At 40.1% G+C, this 27,767-nt stretch overlaps 1 protein-coding gene across 4 annotated transcripts in view; it reads right to left on the bottom strand.

Moving 5' to 3' along the window:
- The window catches only part of frmd4a (FERM domain containing 4A), a 115,153-nt gene that overhangs the window by 70,110 nt on the left and 17,276 nt on the right, over nucleotides 1–27,767 (bottom strand). The window contains exon 1 of one of the 4 annotated variants that reach the window (XM_032584196.1): nucleotides 26,528–26,764. The exons of 1 other annotated variant lie outside the window; for it this stretch is intronic. The gene's annotated coding sequence lies outside the window, so the exon portion shown is untranslated. Of the gene's footprint in view, nucleotides 1–981; nucleotides 1,407–9,241; nucleotides 9,784–26,527; nucleotides 26,765–27,767 lie in introns of those variants that run through there. 2 more of the 4 variants (XM_032584212.1, XM_032584190.1) reach the window with 2 other exon arrangements.

The following is a 27,767-nucleotide window of genomic DNA, read 5'->3' as shown; positions in this document are numbered from 1 at the left end:
AGACCTCAAAATGCTAGTTGGAGACAGAACTTCTTCAAACATGAACAAACTCACATTACAATGCATCAAGAGACTTGGACTACAAAAGAAAGGCACTGTTCTTTTCTGCTTGATCCAGCAGGCACCTCATGATTTAGAGCTGGCTGTCTGGTATAACTTAAGCCCGAATCGCTCATCACCTGGACGCAAGCCCTATTTAACCATGATTCACTTAATACCAGCATTTACAACATGAAAGAGCACTACTGTGCATCACAGAATGAACCTTTTTTGGGGGTAACACACTCACACAGCTGCAAACTTTTCTTCTCCTCACTCATAGTTAGCTCTCTGCTATAGTAAACAAGTTTTCTAAAGAGCTAAAGACACGGCACGTTGCAACCTGTCTTTTGAAACTGACATAAAGGGTAACTGTGAATGCACATTCCGTATCCAAGCTTAACTATTATCTTTGGCCTTTAGAGCACGCCCACCAGACACACAAAAAGCCCCTGAACACTGAAGCTTCTCTTCTTCAGCAGAAACAAGCTGACTCCCAGCATGTAATGCGTTCAGCACTCAGAGCCATGGTGCACTTCAGGCTATGTATGGTTTAGGTTGATTAAAAAAAAGAAACGATCTCATTTCTCAAGACAGATTATATGCACTGTCAGAGGTGGCTTCCTCTCCGAGAGAGTTCCCTGTAACCTTGAATCCGAGGACAGCAGTTGTATACATTTGCAGTGACTGAAAGCTGCACAGACTGACAGGCTCATCCTGACAGGAAGGGAACACAGAAGTATTGTCCATAGCAGAGATTAAAAGCTTTGCTCTTCACTTGCCTTCCACCAACTCAGATCTAATACGGTTCCCTGGATTAGCCAAGAACCTTTTCAAATCCTGTTTCAAACAAAAAGCAGCACAAGCAAACACTGTCACACAGGACAGACCTTTAACCCTAACGCAAAGTTAAGGTTGTAGCACATCAGATGAACGTCTTACCCTCTCTCCGCTGTTCCTCCGGAGAGTCCCCACCGGCAGCTTCAGCATCAGCCGGCGGGTCCTCCCGGGTGTCACTGCTCCCTGGACCACCATGGTACGCTCCAGAGTCTGTGTCTCTGTGGGAGTGCGAGCATGTGTGCGCGTGTACGAAGTGGGTGTCCTCGCCGTCCCGTCCAGCCTGACAGCCGTGCTTCACGCGAGTTTTTACGCGTGGGTGTGTGTGTGTCAAGAAGGAAAGTGTGGGATGTGCACAACTCTCAACTCTGGTCCTATTGAGAGCCCCTTTCTGCTCCGGCTCCCCTTCGTGTTAAAACACTGGCCATTCTCCTCCGTTTCCAGCGTCAGTCTGCCGTTTACGAGGTGAAGGGGTGTGTGTAAGAGTGTGTGCAGGGGAGGGAGAGGGAGCGCGCTTTGTCTCCCTTCTCCTCTCTCTTCTCCTGCTCCGACAGCTCCCCTCCCTCCCACTCAGACTCACTTCCTTCAGATGGGGGCTTAACCAGGTCACTGGATTAATGTGACGTTATAGCTCTTATTAGCATACGCACTTGTGTCACATGACACCATAATAATTTTTTGAGCAAAAAAAATACACCCCCACTACTTTCTCTCTCACACACACCCAACCCTTACACAGGGAATCACGTGGGGAACCTCAAAAGGAATATGGGATGTTTTGCCATCTGGAGGGGAGATTATCTCTGAAATCCCACATCCAGCTTTCGCCTCCTGCACTGTCTAGGCTATTGGACACAATGGGAGAGTATGCCACAGACAAACATACATCCCTGCTGTCAATCATGCCCATTGCTCGTGAAAGCAGAACCAGACCCTAGAATGAATTTGTTCAGGGGAAAATGGAGAAAAATGGTATGTTGCTGTCCAAAGAGCAGTGATGGTAGTTTTTCTTCAGGGTACGTCCAGTCACAGATAGCCGCAGGGAGCGTCAGCACCCCATTCAGCTGAGTCAGTCTCCTGTATCCATCACTGTACTCTTTACATGTCCATTAAAGCTATTGGAGTCATGAGTCACAGCCACTCTGAGTGACTTACTGTCATATTCCCATCATCACTCACTGGTGGGCTCTGTTCACCTGAGCACGTCAATACTCAGCTGTCAGCTGATTAACCAAACTCAATCAGCTGACAGCCTGAGTATTGATACACATCTTACACAGAGGCAGTGATGTTGGATGTTGACTTGCATGTATGGTAAGGGATCAAATACATGGCATGAATGAAAAAGTATTCACAACTTAAATTCTCTCACTTTGTCACATTAACACCATCGACTTCACTGTATTTTTTTATATTTTAGATAGACAAACTCATACTTGTTCATAACTGTAAAGTGGATGGAGAGCAACATGGGTTTTTCAAAGTTAACAAATAAAAATCTGCATATGTGTGCCTGAGTTTTAAACTCAGGCAAACTCAGGATTCGCCTACATAGAATCCAATGCAGCCAATTATCTTTACTGGCCTATATACAGGTCAAAACGTGACACTGCACAAAATCCTGACGATACCCTCCCCACAGTGAAATAGGATGAAGGTGGCATCATACTGTGAGGTGACTTTTTTTCAGCAGATGCACAGAAGTGGGTCAGAGCAGAGGGGAAGATGGATGGATGGCATCTGTTACAGGGTGCAGAAGACTTGAGACAGTGGAGTGGAGGCTAACCATGCAGTGGCACAAAAGCCTTAAGGCTATCCAGAGTGACCCAGTCAAAGCCCAGACCCAAATCTCATTGTCAATTGCAGCATGACTTGAAAACTGATGTTCACAGATGCTGTGAACTCCTTTGACTCATTTGCAAAGAGTCAAAAGAACTTCTTGTTTTTAGATGTGCAATTAGAGCTGCATGAAAAAGTGCAGCTGTAACTGCTGCTGTTTAAGACATGGTGCTAAAGTTCTGAAAATGTATGATTTTTTTTTTTTTTCATTTCCAAAAATGAAATTGAAAACCGTGTCCTTCCTCATCATTATTGTGCTTCCATGTGTTAGTCCGTCTCCTAATATCCCATTTGAATACATTAAAGTTTTGTCTTTGTAATGTGGCAAAACATAAGGAAGGATGAATATATTCTATTACTGAAGAATGTAAAAGTTTGGTTGGTTACAGAAGACTGACCACTGGATCTCAGATTGAAACCTCCCATGTTTCCTTCCTCTGAGTAAGAACCCAAAGGCTTTATGGTTACATGCTTTAATGTGTGTCAAACATGGGCTCAAACACACATTTTGCTAAGGTGTAGCGACAAACAGATAGGAATAAAATAATCTGCAGTGGTAATCCCCAGCAAGCGTTATTTATTCAACACCATGTCCTACATCTGTGAGTGAGTGACTGTGGCCTACATGAAAAATATCAGAGCGGATATTTATAAACTCGGTCTGCACACAGACAGAACTCAGAAAAGACAAACTGAAGTGGAGGAGATTGGAAAAAAAAAAAAAAAAAACTTAAAACAATGAATCATTTCTGCTTCTTTGTGGAAAAACTGTTTGTAGAAGAAGTTAAAAAAGATCTCAACAAAGATCAATTCCTGCTGCTGTTCTACAGAGGTCATAGGACGACACAACTCTGCATAGTTTATATGCAAAAGAATAAATAAGCAAACTGGTTTCACCCTAGTGGTGAAACAGAAAAACATCTAAAAGCTGCAGAGTCTTCATTTGCCTTGTGCATAAAAAGAAGTTGTCCTCAAAATGAACCTTGAGCTAATAACAGAAAGAAAACATGCAGATACAAACAGACAATAAAAGAAAACAAAGGAATTACTCCCTGAATATGAGACGTGTTAACGAGGGGGTAAAAAAGCTGCTGGATTGTTTGTGTTTTATTTCTGCCTTGTATCTTCTGAGTCTTTGTTTGTAGCTATAATAATAAGACGCAATGGTTCTAAATCGTGCCATTCTGGCATTGTTCTGCATTAATTTACCCTGATAACTCTGCCTGCCTCTGCCCACGGCTGGCTGACTCATCCAGCTCCTGATTGCGTGTGTGTGGGAGTGAGTGCGTGTGTTTATGGAATTGCCCTATAGTTAGACTCTGCCCATCACAATCAGGGATGGAAGGGAGGTAGAGGGGGGTGAGCTAAATGTTTGCATTTCGAAGCTCCACAAATTGCAAAGTATTGTGTTACGGCAACATTGGGAGGGTAAGAGATAAACAGTTCAATCTTAACAGTTCCACCCCAAGAGTGTAATTCAATTCATCTTCACTGTACATCTCCACTTGTGCTCTTTAGCTCCATGTTGTTGTTTTTTTCCTCCGTCTCTACAGACCAAGATGAGCAGAAAGAGGGGGCCTGCCACCCTTTTATCAGTCCAGAACCAATCAATGTGACTTCTCCGCAGGGGTGCTTCCACTTCAATTACCATCCTCGAAGCACCGTCTGCATACGAAGGCATTGGAAAGACGTTTACAAGCTCAGAAACGGTTGCAGATAGGCTGCGAGGACTCAGGGACATGTGTGTGACTAACTGCAAAATCTAGGACAAATTTTTATTTTTTTTTTTGGAGATTTGCTGTATCTCTGGGACAGGTTGTCCTGGTCAAATTCTGTCGCTCACGGCTCACATCTGCTCACCCACACATCGAGACGCATGTGTGGCTGAGGATCAGGGTTTGCATTTTTGCTGCTGTATCTCTCAGAGTGATTAACATGTTAGACACTGGCACCAACAAAATTAACTGATACTGAATGTACTGTGTTTATAACTTTGATATGGTTTTATAGGGCCTTGACTCACACTCCACAATCATGCAGCCATTTATGCCTTATAATAGAATTAGGATATATCATTCCAATGGGAAAATCAGCAGTCTATTATGTTGGTAGCTGCAGATTTGAATGGGGTGCTAGATGTGCTTTTGCCCCATTGAATAGAATTCATAGCTTTTGAATTATTCATATCAGCTTACTATAAAGCTGGTGTGTGTGTTGGGGCAGTTAAATATCAGAATCTAAACTGTGCAGGTAATAAAAAATTAAAAGATTAATGATCATAGCCAAATGGTTTCTGGATACGCACGTGAAAAAAAGATGAAGCTGACCCTTATTCTCTTTTCACTAAAGTCAAATCTGATTGATTCCATGACCATCCCTCCCTTTCCAATATTAAAAGTAACAGTAATTAATCATATTTAATGCATTCACATATTGTAATTTAAGTCAATCAAAAAATAATTTAGGCAAAAAAAAAAAAAAAAATCACTTTTGGCAAAAATGCTTTGGGTCATTTTTTTTAAGAACAGTAACAATTCTAAAAATTGTTACTGTTTTAATTATGGTTAAAATTTTTACCATAATTTTAATGGTTGAAATTAAAATTATGGTCAAGGTAAAATGTTTTTGTAACAAGACAAAAAGCAGATTTAAAACAACAGAAGGACATCATTCTGAAAAACCAGATGGCAATGGTAATGTTTTTCACTTCTCTGTTTCATGTTACAGACCTTGCATTCTCACTTCAAGTAAATTCGAAGCATGGTGTCACAACACAAAAACAGAATGATTGAAGGGGTAGTATTATGTATTTTCCAGGCACATTGTGCCATTTTGTAGCACAATCAAGTAACTATGGCACCTTCAGTTGTTATAAAAATGCTGTATATATAAAATATAACCAACAAGAAATTTGACGCCTAAAAATTGGTTTCCGTCTCTTTTAGAAGCTCCTGCTCTTTCTGACACTCCCCCTTTAGCACGTCATCACAACAGTTGTCCTTCATTAAGCCATGTACCCCAAAGTTTAACCTTGGAACCTCTCCTATTTTATATCTTCAATGCTATTCAAACAAGCTTGACTTAAATATCATGTTTTCTTGTCCTTCCCATTTTGATAAGTGGACTTCTAGCCAAACGTTCTTAAACACTATGCCCAAAAGCACAAAGAATAAATAAATAAATGCTTGAGTTACATTTATTTCACAGACATTTCGGCCAGGAAAATTAATTTTATTATTATTTATTAAAAGTATGACAAATGACCACCAAAGAAAGTGAGAGAGTACGGCAGCAAAAGATCACTGCACTATATTTATTGGCAGAACAAATCTATTACATAAGCTAATTTTCTTACACACGTCCCAAAGTCAATAGCCACTACACCACATGAATAGCAGCATGGTAAAATCAGTATAATTAAGTGCTTCACACATCTGGGTTGCGAAGCACAGCTCAGACCTCCACACTGCTTTAGCGTCTGACATACTGAATTCTCTCTAACACCACAGGCTGTTACAATCTCTCGCAGAGATGCAAACTCCAGAGACGCTGAAAAAGAAGGAACAGCGAGGCAAAGAGCAGAGCAGTACAGCTGTGATGGCAACAATCCCATCCAGCTGAGGCCTTTTTCTGCCAGAGCAGACCAGGGGGATGGGAATGAGCGAGAGAAGCCGTGTTCAGAGTCGCCCCGCAGGCCTTCATCTCAGAGGAGATGTACAGGAAGATGACTGGGAGGTTGCAACGTTTGTTGGGGGTGCGAGGAGGGGATTCAATTAGACTACATACGGCATGAATGCATCTTTAATAGAGCTGCTTCATTTCCCGATGTGACTGTCAGCCTTTGTGCGTGACTGTGAGGCGGGTTTGGTAAAAGGAGGAACCACCTCCCTGTTTCTCCGTTTGTCGTCCCCTCACAGCTCTGGGGATCGACAACACAACACAAAGCAGCTTTGGCAGCGGGTGAGATGACGTCACCTACTGGCATTTTACGGCAAGTGATCCAATCAGCGAAGACAGATCCTGCCATTATTTCATTCAAGTCAGAGGATGCTTTCATGTCATTTGGTGAATAATGTTTCTTGAAACATGCCATTTCATTTTAACTTTGCTGTACAGAACACACAGATCTGACCTTTCACCTGGAAAGAACTGCTTCTCTCTAGGAAGCAGTTCTTTCCAATGGCTATGTCGATGGACAGATGTAAAATGTTTCTGTTACATTTATTTCATTGTGCCAGTAAAATCACCTTTGAGTCAGTTCAAAGCAAAAACCTTTTTCTTAGTGTAATTTCTCCCCTTATTGATATTAAAAGTTGTATTTTTCCACATTTAAATGTGTGAAAATTTGGTACAGCAATAAAACATCAAGTTAGAAATGTGGAAAACATTTTAAAAAATCCATAGTTAGGTATAGCTATAAATATTTATGGTGTTTAGGTAAGCATAGGAAAAAACAAAATCAACCACTTTTTTTTTTGAGTATCAAACATAACATATCTCCCAGGTTGCCCCAAACCTGCTTCTGATTGACTTTCTCTTTTTGAGAAAAAGTCCTCACCTGGTTGAATAAATAAACCTGTCAGTTTTTTTTTAGTATTATTTGATTTCTGTATGCTACATTTGTATGTTTTAGTATGAGACTGATACTGAAGTTACAAAATTTTAATTTTTTGATAGATGATGAGACTGATAGATATATGACAATCAATGCAATCAAACATAACTTAATCATACCAGAGCTGATGAATTTTCTCTCTTAAGTATTCCACTAGTGAAGCATTTCAAATTTTACAGAGATGTAATAGAGTCCATAAAAATGTCTGTCTTGAGATAAAAATGGATTTACTACAAATTCCTACTGAGACAACACGGCAGTGACACACTTTTCTTGTTGCAAGGGGGGCTGCAAAGGAAGTTCTTTCCCTCTCCACCTCTCGGCTCTCCTGATTCATTCATATGCAGTGGTGTGCTAATGAAAATTGCTGTGCACCCTTGGATATAGTCATGTACTGCTGCTGCTGCTGGTGCTGCTGCTCTGAGCCAATGAGCATCATCAGCAGCAGAGATATAGGGCTTTGGGGTTCCTCTCCGCTGGAGGATGGAGAATCGCTGTCATTATTCTAATGACCCTTAATATTCCTCGGTTTCACATAGTTAGAGTCACAGATACTCTAATCTGATTTTTTCTCCCCCTGTATATACAGTACATATTGGGGGAAGGGTAATTGTGCCTTAAAACTCCCCAAAATGTTAACATTTTCATGAAAATTAGATGTCTGCACCAAGAAATGGTCTGCTGGTAAGCTTTCCCATAATGGTTGTTAATTTTCCCTGCTTTAATTTGATGGTTCACTAAAATGAGCTCATCTCTTCATCCGTGTGTGCGTGTGTGTGTGTGTCTGCCATATGCATGTATGTTCATCCACCAGACTGGAAAGGTTACGTGAAATTTGAATATTTCTAATTTGAGTATGCAAAGTGGGCAGATAAGCGTCTGCTTTCCAGCCTTTTCAACAATTAAAACAAATAAATAAATAAGCAGTCTAATTAGTGGAGAGGAAAAGCAGAAAAAAGAAGCATTTCCGTTCTTTCCATGTCACAAGCAAAGCACGAATAATCCAAATCCAGTTGTGGCCTGTAAACGCTAATCTTTATCGCATTGGTCGTAAATCATCTGTTAAATGTGCGAAAATGGCCAAATCTCCAAAATAGGTTGATGGACTGGAGCATCAGATTTCTGCATATATATATGTATTTATATATGCATACATGAAACTGTGACATTTCAGCCCCCCTGCAGCAGAGGATTGAATGCTTGCTAATGCGCACCAGAGGCTCAGTATATCTGAGGAATAAGGGTAGATTACGGCTGCTTCCAACAGATGCTGGTCCCTGTAAACAATGTTAAAGGGAAACAGCAGCTTAACGACCAAACTCATTACAGCAGCCGGGTACATCAAAGCGAGCGGGGGCTCCTCTGTTACCAAGCCTGCAAATGTGCCTGAGCAGAGGTAAACCACGCAAGGCTCCACAAACATATGTTTCTGGATATGAAGGGGTGGGAAGGTGCACTTGGTGTGCCCAAATGTTTCAGGAACCACTGGGGACAGAACAATCTCACATGACTCTCACATTCAATTTCATTGATCTTTTATCATAAATTTCATATTTCCTCACAAAGTTTTTAACTTGCAGGACTAATCCTATGCTGAGTCATGTGTTCATTAGGACATTCATTGCAGGCTGGATTGCTGGTTTCATCCCAGATCTCCTTCTTATGCACAGGAGCTGCATGATTAACCATCTGAATTTTTTTTTCTTCCATGCCAATTATTGAGCAAACATCTGGATGAGGCACGAACATATGTTGGCCTCCGGTCTCTAGATACAATTAGGAGCTGGAGAGATTATACACATGAAGTACAGAGAGAAGCTAGAGGAAGGATGGAAAATTTAATCTAATATCACTTGTTCAAAGTTAATAAAACAGTAAAGGACTGTTAAAAGGAAATGAGGATTGACTTACAAAAACGTCCAACAGCATGTGTTCCAGGGTCACTTCTAGGTCTTCGAGACGAGCTGCTAGAGTCATCTTTGTACTGTTTTAGCAGCGGATTTTGCAAAAAGCTCTCCTTTCAACTTTGACGTTAAAGAACTATCTGACCTATTACTCTTTTGCTAAAAAACTAAGAATTTGAGCTTAAAATTAGTCTTAAATGTTAAACCATTTCAGTCACAAAATTCAATTTCTCCAAAGAATTGTGCCATATCAGCTTCTAATTATCTCTGCTTTCTTTCTTTCTTCCAGGAGAGATTCCCAAATGCAGCTGCTCCAAACCAAATCCAGGGAAACATATCTGTCTCCTGCAATGTTGGCTCCAAAACCTGGCTATGTTTCGGTCAGCGCTCCAAAGCTGGGTGAGGGTCCCGTCACAACGCTTGGTCCGTTTCCTGAACAACTTACGACTAATGATGAAGAAAGAGGTCAACCTAGATTACTTTTTAAACTTCTAATTATGATCCATGACTGAGATGAAGACACGCACAAGTTCCTGTCAGAAAAAGGGCAGATCTCTCTATTCCTGTTAGGATGCACAGTGGAACGAGACTGATGGAAGAGGCATAGATAATGGGGGGAAAGGAATATTCTGAGACGCAACTTCCTGAAGTCACGTGTCTCATTAGGTTTTTTTCCCCAACATCTTTTAGTCTTACATTTTTTGACTTGCTTACACAGTTATGCCCATCCCTCTTTCCTTCTATCTGTCTCCCTCATGTCCCTTTGCCTTTTTCGGGTCTCTGTCCACAGTGCACTTCTTTGTTTTGAGGGTGAGCCTGAGGCAGCTGATGCACAGTTCTGGGTTCTCTTGGCTGGGGTCATCCTCTCTAATACTGGGCCCCTCATCAATGGGCCTTTGTGGCAGGCTCATTAAGGCTTGGCCCTGGTTGCTGAGGCTCCCACAAACACACCAATACAGAGAGAACAAAAGCGATATGGCCTGAATCGATGACTGGAAGCTTATGTAACAGTAGCAGGGAGGGGCAGGCGAGGGGTGCTAGACAGGGCATGTGGAGTAGAGGAGCGATTGGGAGAAAGAAGAGTGCTAGGCAAAGAGGATGATGATGCACTATGGAGGGGATTTGGCTAAATGGGAGGAAAGAAGAAGAAGGGGAAGAAGAAGGAAGCAGGGGGACGAAGGATGTTGACAGGACGTCTATAGAGAGGGCTTGTTTTTGTTTTTCTGGAAAGTGCTGGTGGAATGTAGTCCCCCACCCCTCCACCCCCACACCCCCTCAACTAACATGACATACAAAGGGGAAGAAACAGGCTGGCTGAAGTCTAGCTGGGCTGAAGTAAAAAACAGGATATGAGAGTAAAGAGAGAGGAACTGAGTGACTGCATTGACATGCATGTAAGATACCAAGAATTCAGAGTGCTGAGGGGAAATCAGAAAATGGATTCATGCTGTTAATGTGAGGTTCTCAGATTTTCATTGCACAGTGACTTAAAATATGAGTCATGCCACATGTTCACATTTTGTTATGTACAAGTCCGAGCTGAAATATTGTTCATTGTGATTTTATGCAATAAATAAACGCAAAGTATTGAATCTCTGCAAAGGGGAACAATTTTTCCCTATTTTGATATTTTTAGGGACAAAAATCCCAAAAGTGTGCAGTATACTTACTCTGCTACCCCACCGGAATCCCCAAAGTTGTTTTTTCTGTAGCAACAAAAGCAACCGAACATGTACAGAAAAGGTAGTGATTAACAGCTAATGTATTATTCATTGTATTCCTAGTTTAACAATTTTTAAAAACTCCTTCAGTCCTGCTCCTTCTGTTTCATCTCTCTTTCATCTCTTGTCAATCTTATTCTTTTCTCAGCACAGGCCTTATCTGACAGTGACCTTTGACCTCCCGCCCCTTACAGCTGTGAGGTCAACAGCCACTCATCAGTTCTCAGATCAGTTCTTGGCACTCAGAGCAGAGAGGTGTGTCAGAAGCTTCTGCGCTGCTATGACTCAGTGCACCCTTTAAGTCACACATGTACACGCCAACACTGTAATACACACCATTTGGTGTTAACGAGAATACATCCATCAGTTTATTGTTGCCCTCAGGAGGCTTTCCCGTCTTCCTTATGTTCCTCTTATTGCTGCCTGCTGTGAATATTTAACAACCAGCCATTAATAACTGAGAAAATATTCCTCTAATCCTCATGTGCATGTTGCTCATGCATTGTTAATACCGTGTTTTACGTCGTGAAGATGGACAGTATGCGGCCACTAAGACATGTACGGGGGACAGCGTGTGGATCATGAAAGCAGACAGGAGCACTGGGAGCAGCAGGTAGCTTATCCAAACCGGCATTCATCAGTAGTGAAGAGCTTAACCCCCAACAGAGCTCCAAGATAGGACAGCATGTCCCAGTGTGACTTCTGTCGTGGAGTGGTGAGGGTTAACCCAGATTTCTGTCTGTAATCCAAACAGTTTATATGGTGATAGGGGAAGAAAGTGGAAATGAAAAATGAGGCTGATTATTTTAGAGGCATCTTGAATAGAAAATACTTAAACTGCATTTGTGTAGCCGTATGTTATTGCACATGAGAATCCTTTTAAAACTATTTGCACTGTCACCTTGCAACTCTTTATGTAATTAACTATCACAACGTACAGCAAACATGGATAACATGTAAAAATCTGGTGTGGAAGGTAAGCCTCATACGTCTTTTTTGAAACCTCTAACTAATGTTCTCACAGGATTCATATTGATTCAACTTCCCACTACGCTGAACAGCTTCCATGACGTTGCCGAAAAGAAGTGTCTCTTCAGCAATGTTAGTCGTTAGTTGCTCCCAGCATAATTTTTTTCTATTGGGGATGATAAGCATTTGATAAGCTGTTTTCAATGTAACCCAAAAAGCTCATTTTTGCATCCATCTGACCAGAGGTACTTCTTTCATTATTGGATCTCTTATATGGCTTGTGGAAAAATGCAAAAGGAAATTTTCATGACAGCAACCTTCTTCTTGACACTCTTATATCAGAGCAAAAGATACAACTGTACACTCTTTTTAACCATTAATCTATTTTTTCTTCCACTTCACAACCATGAGCTGAAATCCTCAGATCAAACAAATTTTAGTTATAATGTGACAACTGTATTTGCTTATTTGCTGTTAGATATATTTGATACAGATGAACGTTTAGCATCAGGAATCCACACTTGACCATCATCTCATGTTATTTATACACAATATACAATACAATATGTCACAACTACCCTGTAACAACTTGCATTAGCTTAAAATGATCTTACTGGTTTCAGCGCCTTGGGATCAATCATGCTGAAGAAGTCGAGGTCTGAGACGTATTTCCATTGTTTGCCATCACCAGATTCCTCCTGAAAGCCGACTGTCCCAGTAATCCAAACAGGTCTGAGAACATGAGAACTGTGACCACCACAGCAGCTCATGCAGTGCATGTCAGCCGTGTTATCGCCCCAACAAGCTTCTCTGATTGTGATTCATACTAAAAGCTCCGAGGGCACTTTTCCCCCTTAAATCTAATTTTCAGAAAGAGAGGAGAGCGCAGATCTGTAAGAGTCTGATTGATCGTGATGTCCACCTGGTGTGGAAAGTAGGGATGTGTGTTAATCAAATTCTTGGATGTCTTCCAAGTGATTTCAGCTTGCACACACCCAACCACACGCACACACACATAGATGCTTGAAGATTGTATCTACTCAAGACATGTTGATAAATCCTCTTAAGCACCTGTTCACATCCAACTGTGAAAAGGTTTACTGTAGGTCTTCAAAATGGAAATGCTGGTGCTAACAACTGCTACTCTCGCAAACTTGACATAGAAAAGCTTTATAGAGGCATTGGGTGGAATATTGTAAACAGTATCTTTGACAAACATTTTTCTAAGATGAAGAAATAAATCTGCTCTACTATCAGCTGTTATTCTGTACTTTCCAGTTTTTACATTGTTATACCATCTTTGTTTGCCTTATAGATTGTAGAACAAGCAAGTGGGGATGAAAAAGATTCTGCTTAGTCATTCTCTGCGGTGCTCTTTGTAATTTGAACCTTGCTGTGTCACCCTGCATCCCAGATCTGTCATTCCTGATTACCGGTGAATGGTGCTGTGCAATATGAGTGTCATTGGGTGCATGTGTGAATGCAGTTTTTTTCCCCAAAGATATGTAAAGAGATGGACGCAGGTGCACTCTTCCATTTTATGTCATCCTTCCTTGGGATTTAAAAAGACATGTTCAAACACAGTTTAAAAACAATACCTACTAATCCTTCTTTTCATTAGCAAAAGTGCACAGCTAATAAAAAACACAGTTCTTGTCTCATTCATTAAATATTTATTTAGAATTGATATGATATTTTTCTATTTGTATTTTATTTTTTATTAATTTTACTTCACATTCTGATCACATCTAGTGAATTGTGGAATAACTGATTGAGTATTTGTCCGGTCAGCCTGTAATAGTATGACACAGCAAATGCAAACCTTGACGAAGACCAGTCAGTATTCATTTTGGTCGAATTACCATGTGAAATAAAGGCATTTAAGATATTTTTCCATCGATTTAGTTGTGCACCGTTAATCAGTTTTATGGGCACTTGCTGTTTTCACAGTAGGCCTTGTTTTCTACTGAAAGCAGGAAGTGTCTCGCATTACCTACAATTGGATGTATTCAAAAGAAAGTTGATTAGTTGTGTTGCATTGTGCCACCAAAGGCATTTAAACATTGAAACTTTTTTAACGAGGGTTCTGCTTTTACAACAAAATAGCAAACCATATGAAAACTGACATGTTGAGTTTCACTGATTTTACAGAAAAAAATATAGTTAGTAGCTTTAAAAATCAGAGTAATAAATGAGAAAAGTTTACATTTAAATACATAAACATGGTCTTAAAAATACAAATATGCACGCAACTTATGTTGCTCTAACCTTATCTGTATCTCCCCTATGCTGCACAAGCCTCTTTCAGCAGAATGAGTGCATGTTTGAAAGGTACTGAGCACACAGAATGCGACAGAGGCATATTTCAGAGGCTGGTTGTGTGGAGGCACTGGATTGAGTCACGCTCCAGCATTTTCTGCCCCAGTAAACCTAGCCCACTTTATCCTGTGCTGAGGAGGCTTCCCAGCCTACAACATGCCCAGAAATAGACACAGCATAGAATCTATTTCTGAAAGGAAAAAACCCAGAATGTCAAGAACTATGTTAAAAAGACCCTGATGGCTGCATGCAAGTCTTCACAACTTTTAGGACTTGCAATAGTGTGTAAGCAGCATACTCACATTGCATATGAATCCTGGAATTTTCACACAGGACAGGAGATCTGATTTGTAGCAGTGTGAACCATGAATATTTGATGGTGCTGTTACATATTAAAACTCTACAGACCAGATGATAGTAGGAAATGACTTATACATGATCCTGAGCTTTGCTTACATTTTTGTGTTTCTATTATTATGGATTGAATCTCCTTTAAACTGCTAAATTTGTAAGATAGTTATTTGTGGACCAAGACATCACTTTTTTCGTGTCAATCAGCTCTAAGGTTTTTATTTAAACTTTTACAATAATATTAGTGCTATGTCACTGTTTCCTCATATGGTGAATAGTTCAAATTTTTAAGATTTTTGTCTCATGCTGTCCTACAAGCAGGATGCAGCTGTCTTCATGACAGTTGTTTGTGAACTCTCCCTTTTATAGACAAAGAATCAATATGATCTCATCTTCCAAACACAAGCACAATTAAGAGGTTGCACCTGCACACATCCCCCAACACTCACTCAGACTTGCATTTCCTCCATTTTTGACCAAGACAACATGAAATACTCATTCTAACCCTTAACACATATGCACACTTTCTCCCTGGGGTGCGGTAACCCAATGCCAGACTGCTGTAGCTCCACCTCCTGCTTGAGGCAGAAGGCTAATCTGCTTGTTACTGTACAGATGGGCCCCACACCTTGGACAGGTGCGGCAGCTCCTCAGCTGCACACAAACCAAGGCTGAGCCCACTCAAGCTTGTTGTCTTTGTTGACTTGCTGAGACGGGAAGTGGAAGGGGGAGGAGAGCCTCTGGGGTTCAAGGAAAGGGAGAGGTAATTTGAGCGGTGCATCTCTACCTCTTGACACTACCTCAGGCCATTATTTTTGCCCTTACATGAAGTTTTTTTTTTCTAAATTGAAACTGACAGTTCACCACTATTCTGTGCATTTCAAGCCATCACTTTGGTCTCATTTGTGTCTCTGTACCTTGTAGGTAAAATAGATTGAATAATGCAGGATGTCGAACTGTATTGAGTTCGGAATGGAGGGCTGGCGGACCCCCTGAGGAGTCGGTCCCTGTCTGCTAGACAGACCAGTTACCTTCCACCCTTCTCTCGTCTTTGTCCTTTCTGTGCATTTTTGTCTCCAGCACAACAAAGAGATGCAGTGACTGACAGGGTTTGAACATCTCCAAGTTAAAATCTTGCCTCTTCACACATTTTACCAAATATTTACAGTGGTTTGCAAAAGTATTATAGACTATAGCTTTGATTGATTAGCTGATTGATTAAAAAAGTCATTTAAATTATTAAGGAAGAAAAGCTAGCTTTCTCATTTTAAAAAAAGTAATTGCCCCCTTTCGTAAATCAAATATTAATTGTGATGATCAACTACATATTTTAGCTCAATAGCCACACCTGGTCCTGAATACTGTCATTGATGTAGAATCAAGAAATCACTTTAATAGTATGACTCTGACAAAATGAAGAATGCTGAAAGATCAAATCAATAGAAAAACAGATAAGAATCCCAGCTAAATGTGAAAAAGTCATTGCACCCTGAACCTAAAAAATGGGAGACATTTAACAGTTTGGAAATCATTACAAAGCCATTTCAAAAGGCGCTGGGGACCCAACAAACCACACTAGGTGCCATTATGCACAAATGGATAGAATATGCAACAGTGGTGAACCTTCCTAGTTGTGGGAAATTACTCCAAGAAGCCTCTGGCTCATCCTGGAGGTCAGAAAACATGTAAAGCTCTGCAGGCCCCACATGCCATATGCTCAGTATTCATGACTCAATGATAGAAAAAAGACTGGACAGAAAAAAGAGTATCCATGAGAAACTGGTTGAACATCACAGAACATATTGGCTCGACTCGTTCTTGGATTATGCAGAACGACAGTGATCCGAAGCACAACAGCAAGTCAGTCTGAATAGATTTAAAACAAAACAAAGGCCATGCTTGAAAACCATCCAATGTGTCTGAAATAAACTTGTGATGTAAATGACTTGGTGCTGCTTAGGGTGGCCCAAGCAGTTATTAGGTTTATTAGGTACACTGACCCTCTTCCATTGGGTTAGGATAAGGTTTTAATGACTTTTTTCGCTTCATAAATAACAAGGATAATCCTTAAGTTATCCTTAACTGTAACCTGTAATATATCTTCACTGCCTGCTCAGTTGTTATGATGTACACTTGCAGCTTCACTTGCACTTTATCATGACTTAAAAGCAGATTTTTGTATTTACTTCAGTTATACTAGCTTGATATGAAAAATCATTTGATCTGAAAAATTTATGTGAGACGAAAAGAACAAACAGATTCGATCTGCAAGGGTGAAATATTTTTTCTTACTGTACATGTACCTTTGTCTAATGACTGGAGCAGAACTATTCCTTTTTTAAAAAAACTAACAGAACAACAACAAAACAAAAACAAAACAAGAAAAATGAGCTAAAGCAGTTTCATAAAAAATGAAGGAGCTGTGGATGATGTCTGGGGCTGGGAGCATGGGGGGTGTAGCCCTCTTAATTGCCCCTCAAGTCGACAGCAGGAACAATAGGAAGGCCACTCAGTCACTGACACAACTCGTAATTATTAATCAAGCTCAGCTTTTAACATATGCTCCCCCTTTCAACGTATTAGTACCCTCTTTTTCTCTCTTTCCCTTTATTTCAAACCCTGGCTTGCTGCTCTTTGTGTTTCTTGGACAGCCGGAGGAGGCAGGATGAGGTCATTAATTATATACCCACCAGATCCCTGGTCGCCACGCGCACCTCTTTCTGTCGCCTGATCCCTCTGCTTGTATGTCTGTGAGAGTTCCGATGACGAATGGGAGAAAATCTGCAGTTGTCTGGGTCTTCTGGGGCCAAACAGCCAGCACTCAAACACAGCAGCGGACAACTGTCCCATTAGAGCCAAAGGTCTAGTTTATTGTCGTCATTTATCACAAAGGATACAATAAAGAGCAGGCAGGCTGCACCTGACGGTAGCAAATCTTGACCAATAAGAGGAAGCCCTCTCCCCCATTTTGACCTTCTCATTGCAGCCATGAGGTGACTCTTACAGCTTTCTCCTTACAGAAGGAGCTGCAGGAAAACAAACACCACTTTAGCCACAGGCTCCGAAGGACCTGATCTGCATCAGCTGGTCATTCAAGCGCTAAAACTCATTATTCACGGGACCCTTAGGCAAAGCAAATAATGACATCTTGCAGCGCCCTCTGGCGGTCTGAGAGGAAACAACAGCTGACAGAGTATTCTTGAAAAGGGGAATGCGTTCAAGTGGCAGGCAGCTTTGCCATTTAAACAGATAAATGCATTTAAGAGCTGTTAATATAAAAGGACACAAGCTTCTATCTAGGGTTCACAATCTTTTATTTTTATTTGATGGATTGTTACAAGAATCAGTTTCAGGATTTGTTGTGTCTAATATATCTACTGGGCATTGCAGTGCTTTGTACCAAGGATGTTTTTAGTTCATTGTTCCACACAAAGTACCTTAAGCTCAATTGTTGAATGGAGAATGTCTGTAAATAATTCTTGTCAATTATTGTAGCAGGTTTTTATTTGGATTCAGGTCAGGACTTTGTATAGGCCATCAATTAAATGAAATTGCTTTGATCGAAATCATTCCATTAACTGTAGATCTGACTGTATAGTTTTGTAAGTCTTGGGTTAAAGTGAATCTGCAGGTCAATCTCACGTCTTTTACAGCTGAAACAGGGCTACTTGTCCCTGGTGATAAAAGACATTTCCAAAGCGTAAGGTTCATCTTTCATTGTGAGCATGAAATTTTCAAAGTGATTTGCAGTGTTAGGATTCCTCAGACATGGCATACTGCATGTAAACCATGAAATTAAATTTTTGTCTTCTATGGTCTGAGCACCTTCTTTTACAGTTTTGATATGTTTTCAATATATCTTGTGGCAAATATGATTTCTTTAAACAACAGCTTTAGCTTTGAGATTCTTCAATTAAATAAGTGGAGTACATTAAGAATGTGCTCTTTATTTACTAATTAAGTGACTAGAAACTGATTTCAAAGGATTTTATGTAGGGGTATCAGAGGGTCAAACACAACAGCAAACCAAATTTATTAGATTTTTATTAGCGTAAGTGAAAACCATGTGTGGTTTTTCTTCTACTTCACCATTAGACACAACTTTCTTTTGCTCAATCACTAAAATATACATATATTCATTGAAGTTTGAGGCTTTAACTTGCAAAAACAAAAATAAAAATAATTTTGCTTGGCACTTTTTAATTATAGAATTGTCATCTGCAAATAAATTTTTTAACTTTTTAATCAGTTTATAAGATAAATCTTTCATACTTGCAAACTACTTCAGGAGAAGATCTCTAAACTAGTTCCAAGGTTAAATAAAATTTCAACGTCAACAATCTGTGTCCTGTTATTGTCTGGCAACAGTCCCGCAAAGTTAAATGCATGTTTAAAAACTGGGATGTCAGACAACTTGGAAAGACAAAGTACATATAATCAGAGTGCATCAAACAACAACAGCTGCAGCAGTATACATGCAAACACCTCTAGACATGTATTAATAGCCTTAGCAGCAGTGGCAGATGCTCACATCTGTTCAGAATAAAACCCACACTGCATACATGTGCAAACCCAAAGACACACACGAGCACGAGCTATAAATCTGACACACGTCACCTTTAATTGTTTTAACAAGCCATAACGAGAGCACAGAGGGTCAGAGACACATTTAGGATGATGTAAGTATCCCTGGGAGGATGGATAAGCATCCGTCTGGCAACTGATTTCATATTTGGGTTTAATTCAGCGAAATGGCAGCTGTGTACACCTGGGAGGGAGGTGGTAACAGGACATGTGGCAGCACTTCCCTAATGTTAAAAAAAAAAAAAAAAAGCAAAACATGAAGTGTTGCCAAAGAGGTAAAATACTGTCAGGCAGCAAGTCTGCAAACATACCAAATTTATCCAGAGGATGCAAAATGCAAAATTTGCTATGCGCTTCCACAGGACATTTTCGTTTTTTTTCTCCGACCAACTGTAGATGATCATTTACTCTGAAAGTCTCAGAGTTACTACTGCATTTTTCAAAGAGAAAAATGATTATTTCTCTTCAGAGCTAACATCCAGCTGCAATCAGATTTATTTTCTCCTCCATCAATCCACCCTTGAATTCACTCAACCCAGTCTGCAGCTGAAAAATCAACATTGATAAGATGTGTGATGGCAGCATATGGGTCCATATGTCTGAGGGCTGAGCCTGTAGACGGCACAGAGCATGCAAACGAAGCAGCATCACAAACGTGTGTTTTCTGGATGCAGATTATTTGAATATGCCAGGCATCTGTACAGTGTTCAGTGTCTCCATGACCAGTCATGTATGGAAGCCATAAATTAGTCATTAGCGCACCAGAGCATAAAAATTGTAAATGTAAAATGGGAACGTGGTGCTTCAGCTAAAGACGTTTTTAATGAAACAAAGCTCTTAAAATAAAGTACAATATTGTGAAAAAGTTCAATATTTTTCATTCATTTCAGAACATAAAACTGTTAAATTACAGATTCATTACACATAGAATGACAGATAAGATAGTCAAAACCTCAAATTCAGTTTCTCAGAAAATTAAACCAATATTTACATTACCATAAAAAGGCAGCGCAAACAGCAATGTCAGAGTAACTGATCATGCCTCCTTTTACATGAATTACTGCATCGACTTGTATTAATATATGGGGAAGACATTAAGGAAAAAAATGGTACACAAACAAAGATGAATGTACTTTCAAACATAAAGCTTATTTTGATATTAATGCATTTACTAATCGGTATCCAAGCTTATTCTCTTCTGAACTACAGTTTTTGCTGCATCAAGCGCCCTCTCTGTATCTGAAAATAGCTGTAATAAAAATGACATGGTATGTAACTTCATCTTTCAGGTAGAAGCTTCACCTGGAGGCAGTAAAACCACACATTAATGCCTATATCCAACCAGTGGAGGCCATTAGTACAAAAAAAAAAAAAAAAACCATACCCCTTTGCGGCTTTAAGTCTCCTACTTTACTAATTACGCTCAAAAGAACATGAAAGCCGGGAGCTAGAAACACTGCAGCCAGGGACTGAACCTGAGTCTCTATGGTGTGGGAGGAGTGATGGCAAGTTTGAGCTGCAGGCTGCATTTGTAATCATAATAGTATACCTCGCTTCATGTGATCAGGTCAGAAGTGGAACAAAGCAGTGGCCGCAGGAGAGCCGAATGTAGCTACATGTTGTGTTTCAAGTGATAAAGGTTTCCCCAGCATGCTGTTCCAGGATAAAGGAAGCTGTTATGGCTCCATCTTGTCTTTTCTTTCTCAAATTCACTTCTTTGAGAAGACATTAACAAGTAGGCAGTGTGCTAACAGCTGCTAAACTTGTTGTTTAAAGGTGGCATTCACATTGTGACCATACTGGCCAGAAAATATAAATCTGTGTTTGCAATGAGAGAAACGCAATAAAAAGGAAATTCAGTTGACCAAGAAGATAAAGAAAAGGGAAATCAGTGGATAAAAGGAGTTTGTATTTTCCCGTGTGCAATAAGCAATGCACAGGGGGCAAAACAAATATGTTACAGACGAAAATGTACATTTTTGGCCAAATTGCAAAATTCTACATTCATCAATCTGACTGGATCATTCTGTGTTGGTATTGGTAGCATCATGCTGTGGGGATGATTTTCTTCAGTAGGGACTTGGAAGCTGATCTGGATTGATGAGAAGAAGGACAGAGCTAAAAGCACAGAACGAATGATCACCTTCTAGCTGGAGTAGCAACTCTAAAGATACATCCAGGGCTACACTGGAAGGGATCAGATCAAAATGTATTAATGTCTAGAAGGACCAGGCAAAGTGCATCCTAAGTCGACTTGAGACAAAAGTTCTGACAATTGCCTGGATTTGCTCTTTACAGATGCTCTGCATCCAAACTGACTGACGTTCTTCAGTTTCTGAATGGGTCTCAAGATATGAAAAGCTGGTCAATAAACTAATCCAAAAGGCATGCAGCTGCATTTGCAGCAGACAAACTACAAAAAAATCAACTCTGAGGGCCCAAATATAAGTATACAGTGTAGTCCAAAAGTTTGGACACACCTTCTCATTGAATTCAATGAGAAAGTGTGTCCAAACTTTTGGTCTGTACTGTATATGTCACATTTTTGAGTGATTATTGTAAGATACATTAACGTTTGAGGCTCTAATATAACAAAATGTGAAAATATTCAAAGACTATGATTAGAGTATAAAAGAGTATTTTCTGCACCCGGGTACCCTGGTCTTCTATTTGATCAACATTTATATTTATGTCACTTTTCTTGTAAATTTCTTTGTGTGAACGTGGAATTATAACATGCCAGCACAAAAAAACAACTTTGCAAATGCTATTCTCTCATGGCTGCCCTATAAAACTCTCCCTTGGGACAATCTATTTGATGCAATTACACATATAGAGCCAATGTACATAATGGGATTGATGAAGGCCCTTTTAACACTGGCCATAACAGTGATACACTAAAATAAATGCTTTAATGCTTGCATGGGCTGAAGTTATCATTACTATTCATTTGTTTGCTTCCTAATCGGAAATTATTTAAAATTGCCTGAAGACAGACTGCAGCAAGCGAAGTGGAAAATTTGCACTTTTACAATTTCCATTGCTGCTGTCCTTCATGGACTGAATTTTATCCTGGTTGATTCGTACATTTTATGCTGCTTCAACGGGACAAAAGAACATTCGACATGCTTGACCCAGCAAGGTGCACACACGCACACACACTCCCACACCCCTTCACGCAGACGTGATTAGAGAGGGAGTGTGGACAACAGAACACATTTTCAAACAATGTGAATGAAATGTGGAAGACCATTGTTTTTTTCTTTTACTTCTTTTGTTATTATTGGTAGAAAATGGGGTATGATATTCAAAAAAGATATTAGGAAAATCAGCTACCATTATGGAAAACTTTAATGAATTCAAGGATATTTGACTGAGAATTGAAGGGTGAAATTGTAATCAGAAAAATATTGTTTTTCACCTTATGAGCTCTACAAGATTCCTCAAAAGTGCTGTGTTCAGCTTATTCAGTCCTGTTTATTCGGATACTAAGTAAAATTCACTGTAACAAGCTGCCCTCAGAGTTTATTGAATCAGCAAATAGATTCCACCTGGTTGTAATCACTTTCAGTATAAACCTTCCTGTTTTGAAAATGCCACAGAGCTTTGCTAGAAAACACTGGTCAACAAACAGCAGCCAGAAGAAGCTCAGCAAATAACCTGAAACAGAAATACAGCTACAACTTTTCAGACAGGAACTTGAGTCCCTTTGGCAGTCTCATCCAAAATTAACAGGATAGTGTCTGAGATGACAGCTGGGACATGAAGCTCTATATTCAATAAGCATATGTGTGCGCATTAGTGTGTGTGTCCCTGTCTGTGACTACGTGTGGCGGGGGGCGCGGGCAGGGGTGTGCGTGTGTGTTTGTTTGTTTGCACGTCGCCCATGTGGCTCCAGTCACCAGACATCCTTCTGCTGATTTCTTTGGCCTTTAAATGTTGCCAGATAACCTGCTGTGCATCAGCACATAGTGAATGTGTGTGTCTTAGTGTCTGAGTGCATTGCCAAAGACAATTCCACCTTCTGCGACAGACCCCCCTAGTCCACTAACTCTACCTTTTTCCTATAATTATTCTCATCTGAGCAGTGAGGTGGTTGGGATTCAAGGCCGTGGGTCTGGTCACTCTCTTTGTAGCTCAGTTTCTCTCCTCTCTACCTTGACCTTAACTCTCAGGACAAGCTGCCTACTTTGGAAATGAAGCACATGGAGGGTTTGATGCAGGTGGGAGAAGAGAAGGAATGAATAAAATTTGTATTTCATTAAAATGAAAGAAGAGAGGAGGAGTTATGGTGATTATGACTTGCATATACAGATGAGAGACGCATGTAGATAAAGAGTCTATAGTTTAAAAAGCCTCTTTTGTAATGGAAAGGTGTAGGTTTGTGGAAGACACCAGAAGACGAAACCGGAGATACTGACAGAGACACAGAGCAACAAAAAGAGGAGCAGCTGAATCTCTCTGATTGGACTGATAGAACACTGACAGGGTTAATCTCTAGATAACAACTCCCTATTGATTAGCGCACACACGAGCCGATTAGAGAATTGATACACAGCACACACACTTACAGCCTACATGATCTCCAGAGAAGACTTTTCTGGAGCTTCAGATCCTTGCCCTACTGACCTATATGCATAAATAAGACACAAGAGGGGTTCCCACTGGGGGTCATTTCTTTTTTAAGAGTCTTTAGATGTTCTGTTTGTTTAGATCTACAGTTTCAAAATGTAAACAAGTCCTTCATGTTTACAGCAGAAGTGAAAAGTGTGTGAAGTTAGGGAAGAGAGAAGTTATTAATGTATGTGCGGTAATTTGTAAAAGAAGGTTCTTATTATTCCTTATTGTTATTATTGCTAAATGAATAAATGTGACGATAAAAGCAACATCAAAAATATTAATAATCAAATAGGGAATAGGAAAAGAAAAGCAAACAAAATAAAGTCCCAGAAATAATAATAATACATTTACTAAAAGCAAAAAATGTCTCGTGATTGAGCCTCAAAAACTAAACAAAAACTCAGCAAGAGCTTATTTTTCTATTGTCACTTTGAGGTAAAAGTCAAGTGTGGTCTAAAGATGCCTTTTTGTTTGTCCTTTGGTTCAAAAAAATCATACTGTTGCACTTTTTTTTGTTAAATACAGAACAAATTTAATGTACAGCAGTTTTGCTCTTTGATAAGCTGTACCTCACTATTCCACAAAGACAAAATATTACTCTGTCTTATATGCAAATAGACAAATATAATGTTGTAAAACTTTGTAACTGCCGTGAATTTAATGAAATAGAGTGAGAAAATTAAAATTCATGTCCACGCTTGATACTTTCTTTCATCTCTGAAGCCAAGTGAAAAGGCATTAACAGAAGATTACGCGGGGCAAAGTTTGACAGACTCCTCTGCTTGATCATCATTCCCTTATTCGCAAATCTGCTAAACTCACTTTGATGCTAAGACAGAGATACGCGTATATCATCTACCAGTTATGGGAAGTTCATTCTAGCTGATGAAGATGAATCAAAAAATCATTTAGTTATTAAAAATGACTCGGAGAGATTTGCCAGAAAGCAAAATCTGGCCAGAGTCGCAGACGGCACAGACTTGATTTTATGCCATATTACAGAAGCCAAGTCTATCTTCAAAAAAATGGAAAAACCCCTGCTAGCTCTTCTCTTTGGATTAGATGACGAGCCGATCTGCATACACCAATTATAATGCTAATATTACCTGCCAAAAGCAGGGCAAGGGGCAGACAGGCAGAAGGAGAGACAGACAGACAGGTGGGCAGACAAGCTCAACTCTTGGCTTGAAAAAAGGTGCAGTATGTGCAGCACAGGAGTAAAGAAAAAACAAGATTAAAACAAACAAACAAAATTGAAAAGGAACATGAGCTGTAGAGGTGAAAGAGGAGAGATGAGCAGATGGTGGTCATGCATGATAGCTCACAAAGTCAAGGCTAAAGCAATACTATTTAGTATTTCAAGAATAAAATCTGAAATAATGTACTATTAAAGGTGATTTTTCCCATTTAAATTTTTGTTTGAATTTTTTGTCAGAAGCAGTGAAAGGAGGGATAAAACATGAACGGGAGACAGGAAGAGAGATACATGAAAGATAAAGAGAAGTTAGAATGTCTTTTTGATTTTGGGCAAAAAGAAGGTGGCTGAAAGAGAAGGAGTATAGCAGAAGAAATACTATAAAATGAAAAGCTCATTTACAGTGAAAAGTTTAGATTAGATTTATAAATCATTAAACACAGCACCTCTTGCAGTAGAAAGAAGAAGGAGACCTGCTTGAATTACTTAATAGTTAGCATATCAACTGAATAAAGCTTTGTTCTGGTTAAAGGGGGATCTTTTCCTCTCCACCGCTGCTACATGCATGGTTGGCATGAGGGATTGCTGCAAAGTCAATGGCACAAAACAAGCGATTGTCATGCTCATCCAAGAGGAGTGAATGCTGCAAATATGTGACTAAATGCAACCCTTGGATAGAAAGTTGGAAAGCTTTTAAACCAATTTTAATACAGTGAACTTAATGCACTGTTTTATAAATGTATAGTTAGATTATTTTCTGGATTTTTGGGTTGAAACCTATTTCCAATTTTCTATTAGGTCAGTTAAAGTTTTTACCCAGTAGCAAATCATTTCAGATATTTTTAACTCAGAAAAGGCACACTGTCATTGATGTCACTAAAGTGATAAGAGGTTTTAGCTTTTATTAATTTAATGACAAGGGAGACAAAATGGACTTTACGGTACTTTACGTACTATTCAGCAATGAGAACAGATCGTGTGAAAATGACCAAATCCAATCTTTTTTTTCCGATTGATTGGTACATTTCTAATTTTTTACTTCCTTTGGAATCCTTTCTGTTGAGCTCTTGACGCTGAACACATCATCCCACTTACACCATTTTGGATGAGATGCGAGTCCCTAATACAGAGAAGGTCATATTGTACAGGAACAATAGTGAATCCTCACTTTCAGAAATTCATGCAAATCACTGGACAATCAGCAGCCAGTTCCTCCCTTGCACCCTTGTCTCCACTCCTTTTTGTCACTTGCCTAAATCCAAAGGCCAGCAGTTTGTGCTGACTGGAGATGGGCACCACTTTGAAACACTGAGTCATTCTTTCAGAGCATCGCCTCATTAATCTATATACACACACATACATGCAATCACTCACTGCTTGTAAACTGCATTTTGGATCTCTGTCTCCCACGCACTGCAAACCTACTACGTTTTGCATCTCTCCAGACATGCTCTCTAACATTAGTCTTTTCGATGACGGATTTTTATGGATGAAACAGTAGTTGCCATGTTCTGAAATTTCCGTGGTAACTCACCCTCGTCCTCATTGGAGACAGCAGTCCCTCCATAGCTGATTTGGTTGGTTCCGGTGGGCTTGCTGGGCCCCCTCAGCTGTGTCGGTGTATTATCCCAATCCGCAAATAGATCCTGTTAGAAACGCTGTCTCATCCTCTGAGCGAGCATCTCTTCTTCAGCTACAGCTCTCTACCCACCCAGAGAGCCCAGCACGCTGACAGGCACACAGAGAGTCTGTGTGCAATGTGGGAGTGTGTGCAGGCATATATGCACCCACACATCCACACACACACACACACACACCCACAGCTTGAAGCAGGAGGCGAGAGGGCAGTGAGGAACTCCTGGTGCTTCTCTCTCTATCTCCAACCTGTCAGCAGATGTGTGATCCTACCCTGCAAACCTCTGTGCTGTTAATGTGCAATGTCCATAAAGGGTCTCTCTCTTCTCTACCTTTCTCTCTACATCCTTTAGCTTATCTCTCTCCCCCTGCTTCGCTAACTCTCCCTTCGGTGCCGCCAGCTACATTTGTTCCATTCAATGTGTCAAATGATTGCAGGTCTTTTTTTTTTAGTCGTAGTGACCTCCGTCTGCTGGCTCTCTCTCTTTCCTCTTCCTTCTGTCCCTCACCCACTCAGTCTGTTTGTGAATCCTTCATGTAGACGGTCTACTCCAAATTCCCGCCCAACGTGAGAGGTGAGACAGAAGATATGCTTGTAGTGCCTGTGCATTTTTGAAAGTGATGGTGATAGATAGCAAGAAAAACAAAGAAAAAAAAGAGAGGGCACTCTTTGGTCCACCATTGTCCCTCTAGACAATAGTGGCTCTTCATTGCCTAGCAACATGATCAACCATTATTCTCATAATAGACAAGGCATGAGTCACCAATTCAAATATTTAGACATTGTTTTGTTGCTTTCCAACCTGTTCAAAGTCACATATAGGGTTTCCCCACCAACACACCTCCAAGCCCAGACCAGGACTAAAAGAAAAAATACTGAGCTGAACGCACAAAAAAACCACTGTTGATCTTTTATACTTCCAGAGCAGTGCGGATGCATTTCCCACTGTAAGAAGACCTTGGGGTTGACACAAAACATGCTGGAAATACTACACATCCCTTCTGGCATGGGAATCCTCCAAAATGATATGGAGACAGTTGAAGAGGAGAGGGAGTTCCCTTCTGGACCTGATATCGTCATGGCGGTATCAGCTCTTCCGGTCATCTTGGATAACTGGAGGACAATGGATGGATGAATG

This window comes from Xiphophorus hellerii, chromosome 2 (assembly GCF_003331165.1).
Source record: "Xiphophorus hellerii strain 12219 chromosome 2, Xiphophorus_hellerii-4.1, whole genome shotgun sequence".
Classification (NCBI taxonomy): domain Eukaryota; kingdom Metazoa; phylum Chordata; class Actinopteri; order Cyprinodontiformes; family Poeciliidae; genus Xiphophorus; species Xiphophorus hellerii.
The sequence above is the reverse complement of the archived record's forward strand: the minus strand, read 5'-3'. Positions and strand labels throughout refer to the sequence as shown.